The sequence below is a fragment of the Tasmannia lanceolata genome, unplaced genomic scaffold (genome assembly GCF_043159265.1).
Source record: "Tasmannia lanceolata isolate RefF3 unplaced genomic scaffold, GAP_Taslan_0.1 ptg000029l, whole genome shotgun sequence".
NCBI classification, from domain to species: domain Eukaryota; kingdom Viridiplantae; phylum Streptophyta; class Magnoliopsida; order Canellales; family Winteraceae; genus Tasmannia; species Tasmannia lanceolata.
The window spans coordinates 8,012,450-8,025,085 of record NW_027518706.1 but is presented as its reverse complement, the minus strand read 5'-3'; positions in this window follow the sequence as shown (position 1 = coordinate 8,025,085).

Sequence of the window (12,636 nt, the reverse complement as noted above, 5' to 3'; positions counted from 1 at the left end):
GGTTAGTGTTATATACATCTTACTTAACAAGTCTGATATTGGAGATGTGGTTGCACCAATCATTCCGAACCAAGTCAAGCCTCTTTTGGAAGAATTTAAAGATATATTTCCTTTAGACCTTCCCTCTGGCCTTCCCCCCAAGAGAGACATTCAGCACCAAATTGACTTGCTGCCCGGTGCATCTTTACCCAACCTAGCTCACTATCGGATGAGTCCAGTGGAGCATGAAGAACTACAACGACAAATCATGGAACTATTGAACAAAGGTTTCATAAGGGAGAGCCTCAGCCCATGTGCCGTTCCAGCCCTTTTGGTGCCGAAGAAAAATGGCACTTGGAGAATGTGTGTTGATAGTAGAGCCATCAACAAAATCACCATCAAATACCGCTTTTCGATCCCTCGTCTTGATGATCTCTTGGACCAACTTTCTTGTGCCACCATCTTCTCAAAGTTAGACTTAAAGAGTGGATATCATCAAATCCGAATCAAGCCCGGAGATGAATAAAAGACGGCGTTCAAGACCAAAGATTGTCTAGTCATGCCATTTGGATTGTCTAATGCACCTTCCACCTTCATGAGGTTCATGACACAGGTTCTAAAGCCGTATCTTGGACGTTTTGTGGTTGTTTATTTTGATGATATTTTGATTTTTAGTAAGACTACTAATGAGCACTTGCAGCACCTTCAAGATGTGTTACGCTTGCCAAGGCAAGCACGCTTATTTGCAGCACCTGAAAAGTGTTACTTCATGGTGCCACAAATCATATTCCTTGGATTTAACATTTCAAGAGAAGGGATTTCAGTTGATGATGCCAAGATCAAGGTGATCCAAGAATGGCCAACCCCAATAAACGTGCATGAAGTTCGAAGTTTCCATGGCCTAGCTTCCTTCTACCGACGATTCATTGCACACTTCAGTTCTATTGCTGTCCCACTCACTTCTTGTATGAAGAAAGGTATTTTTGAGTGGACCATTGAAGCCCAAAGAAGCTTTGAACAACTCAAGGAAAAGTTATGTACAGCCCCGGTCCTTGCGCTTCCCAACTTCGATCTCATTTTTGAGGTTCATTGTGATGCATCCGGAACCGGCATAAGAGGAGTTCTAAGTCAAGGAGGACGTCACATTGCATTCTTCAGTGAGAAGTTGAATGGTGCCAAACTCAAATATAGTACCTATGATTTGGAGTTTTATGCCTTGTTTCGCACACTTGAGCATTGGAGGCAATACCTAATCCATAGAGAATTTATTTTGTACACTGACCATGAAGCATTGAAGTACATTTCAGGTCAACAAAAGCTAAATTCTCGGCGTGCAAAATGGGCGGAATATCTTCAAGATTTCACCTTCAACATCAAGCACAAGGCGGGTGTACAAAATCAGGTTGCCGATGCTCTCAGCCGAAAGAAAAGCTTGCTCAATACCATGTGCACTACTGTGCTCGGCTTTGACTCATTCCAACAGCTATACATGGAGGATGAATACTTCTCCAAACTCATATCATATGCTCAAGATGAGAAGCTTGCTGATTTCACCTTATGTGATGGTTTTCTCTTCAAAGGAAATCGCTTATGTGTACCGGATTGCTCTCTTCGGCAAAAGGTGATTGGTGAGATACATAATGAAGGTCATTTCGGTCGTGACAAAACTCTCCAACTTGTTTCAGCATAGTACTTTTGGCCACATCAGAAACGGGATGTACATCGTTATGTTATGAGATGCCAAAATTGCCAAATTGGTAAGGGACAAACTACAAATGCCGGTTTCTATTTGCCTTTGCCTATACCACATGTACCATGGGAGGATATATCCATGGATTTTATCCTTGGATTGCCACGGACACACCGAGGAATGGATTCCATATTTGTGGTCGTTGATAGATTTTCCAAAATGGCACATTTCATACCTTGCCGAAAGACTATGGATGCCTCACGCATTGCTAGCTTATTTTTCAAAGAAATCTTCAGAATGCATGGAGTACCAAATACCATCACTTCAGACCGAGACATGAAGTTCCTTAGTCACTTTTGGCGTCAATTATGGAAGAGTATTGGGACCACACTGCAGTATAGCACTGTGTTCCACCCTCAAACTGATGGGCAAACCGAAGTTGTAAACCGATCATTGGGAAACTTGTTGAGAACCTTGATTGATGACAATCCCCGTTCTTGGGAAGACCGCCTATCACTTGGAGAATTTGCTCACAACAGTTCGGTGAACCGTTCTATAGGTTGCAGCCCTTTCTTGGTTATCTATGGGCGACAATCCAAGTCAGCACTAGATCTTGCACCTATTCCATTTGCTGAAAAGCCCATTGCCCAAGTTGAAGATTTTGTATCTCAAATGAAGCTTATACATGAAGATGTTCATCGTAAGCTGGAAAGTAAATCTGAGACCTATAAGAAGGCTGTTGATAAGAGGCGTCGTGAAGTCATATTTAAACCCGGAGATTTTGTTTGGGCTTACTTGCCACCAGAACGTCACCCCGTTGGAAGCTACAACAAGCTTAGTGATAGAAAGCTTGGTCCACTTGAAGTACTTGAACGCATCAATCCCAATGCGTATCGTCTCAAGCTTCCTTCCCATATGAAGATACATGATGTGTTTAACGTCCGCCATTTGACACCTTATATGGGAGATTCCACTGATGATGATACCTCGAATTCAAAGACGAATTCTTTCAAACAATGGGGGAATGATGCAGCCCACACACATGAGGTTGACAAGTTTGAAGCCCAGATGAACCATCCTAAGCAAGTGAGAAGGTCAGCCCGCATCCGAGCCCAACACAAGGCCCATGTCCAACTTGAATCCATTAAGCATAAAGACCACCATGGACACGCTGATCGAGCTAGAGTCCCGCATTAATGAGTCTGACCACTTTTTGGAGTCCGTTTTTGGACCTCTAGATGGATGAATCAGAGAAAATGCTTAACTAGGAAGTTGTAGGTCTTTGAATTATCTTTCCAACAGATATTCATGGTCCTAATTTGGCACAGTGGTTGAAGAGTTATGGCTATTTTGGTAGACTGTGTTTGCTAGCTTTGACTAGTTAATGTGTTTAGAGTTCTTAAACTATTAATGATGTATGTGAGTCCCTAAACTAGTTAGTGGACTAGTTTGAATGAATTTTCTCATGTATTTCTCTATTTAAAGAGTCTCAAACATATGTAATGGGGTTAGTTGAATATTTGAATAAAAATTTGCTTAGTGCATTTTCCCTTGAACCTTGAAGAGTTCTTCCTTGAAACCTAGAAGAGTTTCACTCCTTCCTTGAAGAGTAGGAGCTTTCCCATATTGTTTGCATCCTTGAAGAGTTGCAACCATCAATCTAGAAGAATTGATGTTACCTATCTTCCTTGGCAACCTAGAAGAGTAGCCATTGAAGTTATCTTTCTCTATTTTGCCCCGCTCTATTTCCAGAAACCCGTCAATTCACATTCATCCACTTCCATCACCATTTCAAGCCCTTTCCAGTATTTTTCTGAACAAACTTTTGTCAGCAAAGTTGTAGATCTTTGAGTCCTTAAAATTTTAGCTTTTAAATCAAGTCATTCCGACCTATATCAAGGGAGATACGCTCATTTTACCGAACTTGCCCAAATATGTTTTTCTTGAATCCGAATTCTTGAGCATTTGAGTGTGTGTCTGTCACTCTCCCGATCCTTAGTCCAAGAAGCCTAGGAGAGGCTTGCATCACTTTGACTCAAAAACCCTAGATAACCAGGAGAAAAGTACGGAATGTGGACACGGATAGTGGACCCTACCCATGCTATTCTTGGGTATAGAATATGGGCCCCATCCCACCCATCAAAAGATTAAAACATGATGTAGGGGAAAATACTTTCCAGGAAAAAAAATTTCTGGAAAAGATGAATGACATTTGGAAAGTTACGTGCTTAGTATATATTATGGATGGATGGATGGATGGATGGATGGATATTTTTGGCTTAGTGCTTTATCTATGTGCAATTGGGTTGTATTTTTTTACATGCTTCATCTTAGATTGCAAACAACTACGCTATGAGCATAATTTTGGACTTTAGTTCTAAATAGTAAACACGCACCAATCTAAGAAAAGTAGAGCTACAAATACCCTTTTGCCTTTCCTGACACCATGACAGAGCCCAGCCACAATCAGTCTCTCAACCATGAGGCTGTGCTCTAACGGGGTCAAGAAGGGCACTACCACTTTTCCAAGATTCGTGCGTGTTTTAAACCAAAGTCCAAAATTACCAGCATAACGTGGTTGTTTGCTATCATTGCCAGCATTCCATATTTTCCTCGATAAATAGTCGCTCCACGAAATCCAACATTAGAAACAGTAAAATCCATTAACGAGATTTTAGGGATGGTTGCCAACTGCATTTTTCGTTTTTAGCATATTTTAGTTAAAAAAATCTAAAATATGGATTTGAGGGATGGTTGTCGAACACACCCTGTAACGCCCCCAAACCGTGAACGGCCTGAGGCATGACAACGCCGTATACCTGCAAAGAGAACTCCACAAGTATACAAGGCTAGCAAGACGATATTAAAACCATCCAAGGCAAATCAATTCTAATAGCAATAAAGGTCATACAGAAATCAAAATGATCATATCTCAAGTTCTCACTCTCTCTATCCAAATCCAAAAATAACAATTAACGTAGTCTTTTACAAATGTCTAAACAACATTTACAGTCTCTGAAAAAAAAAAAAAAAAACAAGTGATAATAATCATGGAATGACGCCTCCGCTCCCTTGTCCACACTCTGAAACCACAGTCCGCCGAAGCCCAGTACATAATAACGTGCTACAACAGTTGGGTCAAGCATGCTAGAAACAAAGGTAATCAATCAAGTGTACAAAATGGGGTATAGAGTTACACATGGAATGGATTAACATGGATCCAAATATCTGCAATGAGTACAGCAAGGTGAATAAGAAACATGGTCTACAAAATCACAGCTCGAAGATATCACCTCAAAGAGTATCATAAATCATGAGAGATCACTGAATGTAGTCAAACCAAAAGCAATACCACATCAAGGTCATGAGCTTAGTCCAAAAAGCAAGTTATTGCTTACATCGACTGCCCAAGGTGTCGAAACTAGTTCCTCAAATCGCATACATGTCGACAGGACCGGCGTTTCGTCCCACTGGCGGGACCCATATAGCCAACGTACTAGCCCCATTGGTGAGGGCCGTCATAGTCCACATATAATCCTAAGCCTCCACAAGAAGTGCCACATAGCAATAGGGTCAACGAACACTGGGTCAAAGGGCAATGGTCCACATAGGTTCCACAAGAATAGAGTACATATTATTTTTGAAATTCACAAGGTGGGTAGTAGCAATAGGATCCGAGTACACAGGGTTGAAGGGCAATGGTCCACATAGGTTCCACAAGAATAGAGCACACATTATTCTGAAATTTACAAGGTGACTAATAGCAATAGGATCAAAGCACACAAGGTCGAAGGGCAAAAGCATATGACAAAGTATTACATCGGTTCCACAAGAAATTCAATATTACAGGACACACTTTTACTATGAAATCCGTAAGATAGAATTATTCCTAAGACTCTACAAGATTCAAGACATTTGTATCAGGGAGAAGTGAAGTGCATCCAAACTTGGTTGCAATCGGTAAAGAGATAGTCAGGAAATGTGGGGGTGTGCCGTTAGCAGCAAAGGCATTAGGAAGCCTCTTGCGTCTTAAAAGGGAACCTATGTGGTTGTCTGTAAGAGACAGCCAAATATGGGAACTACCAGAAGAAGAAAATTTGCCCATTTTGCCAGCTCTGCGGTTGAGCTATACTAATTTGCCATCTCATCTAAGGCAATGCTTTTCTTTTTGCTCTGTATCCCCTAAGGCTTTACAATTGTGAAAGAATAACTTATTCTTATGTGGATGGCTAATGGCTTTGTTACCCCTAAAGGAAGAATGGAGTTGGAAGACATTGGAAATGGGGTTTTCAGTGATTTATTATGGAGGTCTTTCTTCAAAGACATAGAAAAAGATGATGACGGAAATATAACAAGTTGCAAGATGCATGACTTGGTGCACGATCTTGCACAGTCTATTATTGGGAACAAGTGTTATATCGTGGATTCGGAAAAAACTGATAATATCCCTCCATCGACTCGATATGTCGATTCTGATGCTCTATATTCATCATCAGAATGTCCAAGGTTATATAAGGCCAATACCATACGGACGATACTATTTCGCTCTGAAAAAGACAATGCCCAGTTCCTTGATTCCCAGTTCCTTGGTGCCCAGTTCCCTGCCAACATCAAGGAACTTAGATACTTGAGATGCCTAGATGATAGATCTAAGTAGACTTGGTATTAAAGAGATCCCACAGTCAATATGCAATTTGAAACAGCTAAGATACCTCAACCTCTCCTATAGTGATTCCATTGAAACATTACCTGAATCGATTACTAACCTACAAAATTTGCAAACATTGAAACTAAGAGTTTGTTACAAGCTACGCAATTTGCCCAAGGACATGAGAAGAATGAGTAGGCTCAGGCATGTAGATAATTATCTTTGTGTCCCATTAACTTGTGTGCCCATTGGGATTGGGCAGCTGAGTTGTCTCCAGATGCTATCCATTTTCATTGTGGGTGACAAGGAAGGACGTCGCCTCAGTGAGTTGAACAATTTAAACCTTAGAGGAGAACTATCATTAAAACAACTTAGCCTTGTGAGAAATGCAAGTGCTGCGAAACAAGCCTACTTGAAAAGCACAAGATAGCCCATGTACCCTATATCTACATTGAATGATGCCAGGTTCGTTATTTTACATGCACATCTTTTTTTGCAGTCCCAAAACTTTATCTATTCGTATTCCTGGCTAAAAAATTATATTTGGTTAAATAACAGTTTTTGTCCAAATAAAAAATTCTTGTTTTATATATGGACTTTCTAGAATTTTTTTTTTCAAAAAAGTTAACGTTTTGACCGTTTCATGAGTTTTAATAGACACTGTAGTTTGTAAATGAAGGATTTTCATAAAGATAAAATCTCTTCTTTCATGTCATTTTCGTGAGTGGATTCTGTTATATTGCATGTCTTTTTACATACTCCACTATTTTGTTTTCCCTTCTGATATACACAGGTGGTTGTTCATTGCATTCAAGGTGTGATAGTCAAGTAAACAAAAGCCTTCTTCTGGGTGCCTCCTTTCCGCAGCATATGTTCTGCTCCCTGTTTGGCTACGATTAGGAGTGTTTTCTACAGGCTTGTGGGTGGATTTTGGGAAGAATTTTCTGTTCAGGATTTACTCTGCTCTTTTGGAAGAGGTCTATGCTGATTTCCTGTTATGGTTTTCTACAAGCTTGTGGCTGGGTTTGGGGTAGAATTTTCTGTTCAGGAATCCTGCTTAGTGTTTGCTACAGTTTTCAGTTCTGTAATAAAGGCTCTGTTGTGGAAGTTTTAAGCGTTGTCTCCTTGTAATTTGTGCAAGAGTTGTTCTCTGATTGTTGTGTTCTTTTATTGTGTTATCCCATGTTATGTCCGAGGCAAGGCCTCTAGTCCTCCTCTTGGATTTTTCAATAGATTTCAGATGTGGATTCTAGTGTGTAGAATGTGGTTTGTAAGGGCTTTATTAAACGCTAACAGTATCTCCGTACGTATTTTTCTAGAGGCTTATTAGTACCCCTAAATTATGTACCTTCTTTTCTTGACGCTTACTGCTATCCCTAAATTTTCTATACTCTCATCTCTCTATTTACGCCCTGTTTGGATTGCAAGAAAAGTAGGGGTGCAACTCGGGCGGGTCGCGTTTGGGTTGAGGCCAACCCGAACCCGACCTGAGTTCCAACCCGACCCGACCGGGCAGCCCTTTTGCCAACCCTAACCCGACCCAATCTGAGTTCAACTCGACCCAACCTGAGATTTTAAGCCTAAAAACTAAAAAAAATATTAAAAATTTCAGGTTGAAATCGGCTCGGGTTGCCCAAGCCCTCAACCTGAACCCGAACCCTACCCGAACTCAACCCGACTTGAACTCAACCCAACCCGAGTTTTTCCCGGGTTGAACCCGCCGGGTACGGGTTGTGCCCACCCGAGTTGCACCCCTAGAAAAGCATTTAGAATCAGATCCAAAGGATCCATTAAACTATCTGGGTCCGGTGACAATCCTACTGTCAATGAGAAGGATCCAATAACGATCCAATTGAATCCCAATTAGAATATTCCTCGGATCCTATGTTTGGTGTGCAAATTCACATCTGTTCAAACTCACTTCCAAGAATGATTTGTTGAACAGAACTCGATTCAGCAAACTCAAGAATCAGAATTCATTTTTTAAATGCTCCTGGCAACAGAATCGAGTTCAGCAAACTCACTTCCAAGAATGATTTTTTTTTTGTTTCTTTGAGCAGAATGACATTCGTCTGTGTCAAAAAGAATGAATTTCATTTTTTTATAGGATACATTTGCATCAAATCAATCAAATAGCTCATTATATAACATAATGAAGCACATCAATTCCCTAGACAGTGGATTGTTTTCCCGCCATGTTGATTGTATTTAAGAAAGAAAGTCCGTATGATATTAACAAAGAAATCACTTGAACATAGTCAGAAGTTCTAAAATGTCTAAACTCATCTAAATATAACACGCATACTTTAAGTAGACTCTATAGATTCCCAAAACAAAGGGAAAAGGTAATTATGATGAGTTTAAGAATCTAATGGATTATGAAAACACATGCTCAGATCTTATTCCCAATAAAAAAACATAACAAGATATTCAATCCCAAAATCAAAATCTTGATTTGTCTATAATCTCCTAACATATCTAAGGATATTAAAAAAAAATAAGAACTAAACATAGTCAAAAGTATGATCCAGAGGCATACAAGTATAACAAGCATGCTTTAAGTAGCTTTAAAGCCTCTTCTATATTCAAAATCTTTGACTCAAAAACCCTAGAATACAGATAAAATATTATAAAATTGTTTCAACTTACAATCACAGTATGCTACATGCTTTTTACACTTGAAAGGCATGAGCATGCTTGTTATAGATGTGCATGCTACAACTTGAGAGCATGCTTTTTACATACAAGAGCTTTCCACCATACAGACCTACAGTTTTTGAACACACATAATTAGATGTTTCTAACTTCACTCCCCGAAAATCTCATCAATCGGATTCTTCGAAGAGATAACCAGGAGAAAAGTACGGAATGTGGGCACAAATAGTGGACCCTACCCATGCTATTCTTCGGTATAGAATATGGGCCCCATCCCACCCCATCAAAATATTAAAACATGATGTAGGGGAAAATATTTTCCAGGAAAAGCTTTTTCTAGAAAAGATGAATGACATTTGGAAAGTTACGTGCTTAGTATATATTATGGATGGATAGATGGATATTTTTGGCTTAGTGCTTTATCTATGTGCAATTGGATTTTATTTTTTTTATATGCTTCATCTTAGATTGCAAACAAATACGCTATGACGGTAATTTGGGACTTTAGTTCTAAATACGAACCAATCTTAGAAAAGTGGAGGTACAAAGACCCTTTTGCCCTTCCTGGCACCATGATAGAGCCCAGCCTCAATCAGTCTCTCAACCATGAGGCTGTGCTCTAATGGAGTCAAGAAGGGCAAAAGGGTCTTTGTTCCACCACTTTTCCAAGATTCGTGTATGTTTTAAACTGAAGTCCAAAATTACCAGCATAGGGTGGTCGTTTGCCATCATTGCCGGCATTGGTCCATAGGGACCCATTTCTTGCCCATTCCGGTATTGGTCCACAGGGACCCATTTCTTGCCCATTCCGGCATCGGTCCATAGTGACCCATTTCTTGCTCATTCCGGTATCGGTCCATAGTGACTCATTTTCAAAAGGTTCGGTATTCAAAATCGGCCTAAATGTGACTCGCTCATTCAACCTTGAGTCAAATCCAGTTCATTGAAGCTCTTCGCGGCTCATCTTTCATGCGGCACATTTTTCAACAACATGCGACAATCATCTTCGGCAATATCAGCAACATACATCGAACGGACATCAATCGTGGCAGAGTACATCAAAATTTACAAATGTTTCTATTTCTTTTTGGGGATATCTATTGTGTACATTGATTTTTAATCCATATACGTTTGAGGGTGCATATTAGAGAATGAAATCAAATCAAGATCAAATATTCTGAGATTAGAATATTTGATTTGATTTGGCTATATTGGCTGGTTTGGTTAGATTACGCAAGCGAATTAGATTAGGATAGTGTCTTTCCATAATTATCTTATTTTCTTGCTATGTTCATCATTTGAGTATTCTATAAAACACTATGTTACGTGCACATAGAGATGTGCAACGTGATGTGATAAGGATGGCGACGTGGCTAGTTTGGTTGTGTAGTTTCATATTTTCATTTTGCAATTTTTTAGGAAAGTGCTATAGTTTAGGACTTGCTCGTAGGATGTTGTGGCTAGTTGTTGCTAAAGTTTAGGGAAAGTAATGCACGTAGGAAGTAAGTTAGTTTCTGTTCTCTTCATATAAATATCATTGTTATTGTATTTGAAAAGGGATTTGAATTAACGAGATTTATGTGAGGCTAGCTTTCCTCAAACCAACACTTTGTGTTACGAGGCCTGGTTTCCTCCATTAAACCAACACTATTCCTCACCCATCTCTCTGTTATACATCATAGGTACAGGAAAGAATAAGAGGGATAATCCTCTGTACATACCAAAGTGAATAAAATCAAAAGAGAGAAGAGGGAGAAAGAGGTTGATTCGAGGCAACCGGACCTCGTAACAACTCGATTCGAGAGGAGCCATGACTCTCCTAAACAAAGTCTGATTTGCTGTAAATTATCTTCTTTTTCCCAATTCATTGAAATACGAAACTTAAATACAATCATAAAGGTAGTTTTAGATAACCACCCCACTAACCCACTTACACAACACATAGGAGATAACTACATCCACAACCTAAAACACATAATCACATAATCACATAACTAACACCACTTAAATGCCCATAAAATTTCACCCCCCTTAGAAACAACCTTGTCCTCAAGGTTGATTTGATGGAGAAAAAATGTTATTCCACTAGGGTCCAAATCTTAGTGGGCATCATCAATGGTTGAAATAACTCAATCTTCCAACGGATCTCATCGTATCGCTCATTAAAGATCCTTCGGTGCGTTTTCTTGGAATGATTTAGATGATAACGCATGAATGGCCGTGAGAATATTTTCAATTACGTTGGACATATTGAGGGAAAAATGAATTGTGGACTTTTCGACGATGACCTCTCTTTTGTGTCTTCTTTGCCTTTGCTTTTTTCTGCTTTATTTCTCTCTTCATCCTTCCTCCCCTTTTTCTGTTTCTTCTTTTCTTTTTCGTCACACTAACCTTCTCAACAATACTCTCATTGAATTCTTCATTCAACTTCTTCAAACATAGGGGCTCTTCTATCTTCACGCCAAGCGAGAGTGCCATCATGTTGAACATGGCATTCATGGAAGCTAGGTGCCTTTTGATTTCTCTTATCATCTCATCCCAAGGATCCATTGCTCCTTCGATTTTCTTCTCCATGGCACCGGAACGGGCTGCTCTGATACCAATTTGTTACGTGCCTAATTGGCCGTAACGCAAATAAATAAAATCAAAAGAGAGAAGAGGGAGAAAGAGGTTGATTTGAGGCAACCGGGCTTCCTAACGGCTCGATTCGAGAGGAGCCATGACTCTCCTAAACAAAGTCTCCTTTGCTGTAAATTATCTTCTTCTTCCCAATTCATTGAAATACAAAACTTAAATACAATCATAAAGGTAGTTTTAGATAACCACCCCACTAATCCACTTACACAACATATAGGAGATAACTACATCAACAACCTAAAACACATAACACATAACCACATAACTAACACCACTTAAATACCCATATCCACCCTGCCTTAAAATTTGGTATTGTCATCAAAACCAAAATTGCGAATTTGCTTCATCCTTTCTGATTGCCTCGCTCTGATCTTCCTCTTCATAAAATGCCTCTATTAAAAATAACTTTTTACAACGATGCCCCGGAATAAATCTTTCATTGCAATTATAGCATAGCCCTTGTGCTCGTCTCTCTTGCAATTCAGCGGGGGTCATCCGTCGAACTGGAAGTGTAGGACCACAATTTGTTGTGGCGGGGTTCTTCGGGTTTTCCGTTGGAATAGCGCATTGTGATAAATTGCGTGCCTCGTACAAGCAGGCTAATCCAATAACAGCAGATAAGGTTGTAGGACGTCCTGCTAATACGCCAGTCTCGAAAGGGTTTCATCTTGCTCCAACTTAGCTAATTCTCCAAAAAAATCTTGAAATTGGGTAGGACCATTCCTAGCATACAACCCATCACATCGAATATTGTTGTTATATGACTTCATTGCCCGGTGGACTACAACGCCTCACGGGACTCCAAAGACTGTCTATTAGCTATTGTCCAGATTTGGGGAGACAATGCGAAAGGGAGAGAGGAGAGGATTGGCACAAGATAGCCCATGTACCTCATATCACCATTAAATGATGCCATTGCCAGGTTAGAAAAATGAAGCAAGACACTTCTTCTCCCCAAGTAGAGGACAATCGACAGATTGAGCGGAGTCAATGCCTAACCCCTTTCGACTACGTACCCAAGCCTAAC